General features: G+C 46.7%; 1 protein-coding gene across 1 annotated transcript in view; it reads left to right on the top strand.

Moving 5' to 3' along the window:
* FAM184B (family with sequence similarity 184 member B) overlaps positions 1-2,655 on the top strand; it is a 62,040-nt gene that overhangs the window by 30,800 nt on the left and 28,585 nt on the right. The window lies entirely within an intron of this gene.

Here is a 2,655-nt window from a genome sequence, read left to right as displayed (position 1 = left end):
CTTTCCCTCCCTCTTTCCTCTTTTATTTCCCCTCCGTCTTTCCTCTTTTATTTCCCCTCCCTCTTTCCTCTTTTATTTCCCCTTTCTTTCCTCAGAGGTTTGCTGAGCTCCTGCTGTGTGCGGATCTGAGCTAGTTCTCCGTCCAAAGGAGGGTCGGGGTCTTTGGAGGGGATGGGACACCTGTTACCGGGAAACCCCCGGTTGGGCTCCGGCTGCCTATCGCTGTGTCCAATAACGAAGGCAGGGTTGAATCATATTAGGCGTTTATTGAGAAGGCCAGCCAACCAACAAGACAGTAGGGTCCTTACCAGCATCAAATCCTGCCTTCCAGCAAGATTCAGGGGACAGGATTGTAAAGGGGAAGGGCACGGGGTGAGGAATGCAGCTACGTGCAGGCCTGGGGGTCCGCAGATGTCAGCTATTAAAATTAGTCATCAGGCGATGAGATGATGCTGATGAGATGATGTTTTGACTCCTGGTGGGTCGGCCTGACCATGCTTATGGGTTCTGCTTGCTGAATTCACAGCTCAGTTAATGGCTTCACACAGGCCTTGAAAAGGAAACTTTAAGCCCAGCTGAGTGTGGCTCAGCGGTTGAGCATCAACCCAGGAACCAAGAGGTCATTGGTTCAGTTCCTGCTCAGGGCTCATGCTCAGGTTGCTGGCTCAATCCCCAGGTATGCGGGAGGCAGCCAGTCAATGAACCTTTCCCATCATTGATGTTTCTATCTCTCTCCCTCTCCCTTCCTCTCTGAATTCAATAAAAATATTTTTTTAAACATGAAGAGGAAACTTTAAGAAAAACGTAACCCCCTATTCACATATGTATATGTGTTCTAAGATTTAAAATAATATGATTACTTTGCAGACTAATACAGGTGCTCTATTTATTAGATTATAAGTCCCCCCCTATCACACCCTAAGACAGTGGGCCTGGAGCCATTGACATGGGCTAGAATTGTGTCAATTCAGCGTTTAACAGGCAAATTCAACTCCACTCAGCAAAAACAGAGAGAAATAATATGAAGCAAACACTCAGGCCTGGCTGACGGCTGGTCTCAAATCCCAACCCTGTCACCCTCTAGCTCCATGACCAGAGCGGTTATTTAACCTGGGCCTCCTCAGAGAGAAATTCTGCCAGCCTCAGCTTCCTCATGTATAAAACACGATGAAAACAGCACCCCATAGAGTATGAGGATGAAATGAGGCGATCCATGTGAAAAAAGCAAAGCACATGGAGAGCCTGGGGCTGCATAAGCACAGCATGGGTGCAGGTACTGCGTGGAGGCCTGGCAGGTGCAGGATTCTCAGCCTCGGGGTACTGTTCTGACCTCCAGCAAAGGGGCGGCTTTCTGCTAAGGAGGAACGCAAAGCCTCATCTCTCCCATTTGCTGGGAAAGCAAATAACCTACGTGAATGTTTTAGGAAAACGGTAAATGTCATTGTGAACATAGGTGGACCTTTAATTACAGTCATCGCCCTTACCCATGAGGGACACATCCCAAGACCCCCAGTGAATGCCTGAGACCATGGATAGTACCTGTATACACTATGTTTCTTCCTGTGCACACATACCTAAGATAAAATTTTTTTTAAAAAATATGTTTCTTTATTAATTTCAGAGAGGAAGGGAGAAGGAGAGAGAGACAGAAACATCCATGAGGAGAGAGAATCATGGATCGGCTGCCTCCTGCATGCCCCCACTGGGGATGGAGCCTGCAACCGGGGTATGTGCCCTTGGCCGGAATCGAACCTGGGACCCCTCTATCCACAGGCCAAAGCTCTATCCACTGAGCCAAGCCGGCCAGGGCCCTAAGATAAAATTTAATGTATAAATTAGACCTGGTAGAGATGAACAACAATAACTAATAATAAAACAGAACAATTTAACAATATATTGTAATAAAAGTTATGTGGATGGCTCTAGGGCCATTATTAGGTACAATAAGGGGGACTCGAGCACAAGCACTGTGATACCATGGCAGTGGATCTGATGACCCAGACGGCTGCTAAGTGACGGATGGGCGGGGAGCTTGTACAGTGTGGAGACGCTGGACAAAGGATGAGTCACGTCCCAGCAGAACAGAGTGAGATGGTGCAGGATTTCATCCCACTACTCAGAATGGGACATGATTTAAAACATGAATGGTTTTATTGCTGGAATTTTTATTTTTTCTAATTTGAAGTCATGTAGTGTGATACCTCCGGCTTCATTCTTTATTTTAATTCTCACCCAAGGATATTTTTCCCAAGCTACTGTTTACCATAGTTGCTACTAGTGGACTTGAATTTGCCTGAGTGGAGTTGAATTTGCCTGTAACTGAGGTACGTGCCCTTGACTGGAATTGAAACCGGAACCCTTCAGTCTGCAGGCTGATGCTCTATCCACTAAGCCAAACCGGCTAGAGCAAAGAGTTTGAACCCAGGACCCTTTGGTCCACAGGCCGATGCTCTATCCACTGAGCCAAACCGGCTAGGGTGCTGGAATTTGTCATGTGATATTTTTAGACTGTGGTTGACCGTGGGTGACCAAAACCACGGAAAGCGAAAGTGCAGATAAGGAGGTACAACTGTATTATAAGAAAGCCTCTTTATAACCCCAGAGCCTACACCATCAATTTCAGTTTTCCCTGAAAGATGATCATATGTCACAGGA

Source organism: Myotis davidii, unplaced genomic scaffold, assembly GCF_000327345.1.
Source record: "Myotis davidii unplaced genomic scaffold, ASM32734v1 scaffold204, whole genome shotgun sequence".
In the NCBI taxonomy this organism is placed as follows: Eukaryota; Metazoa; Chordata; class Mammalia; order Chiroptera; family Vespertilionidae; genus Myotis; species Myotis davidii.
This window is presented reverse-complemented; position numbering and strand designations above follow the sequence as displayed.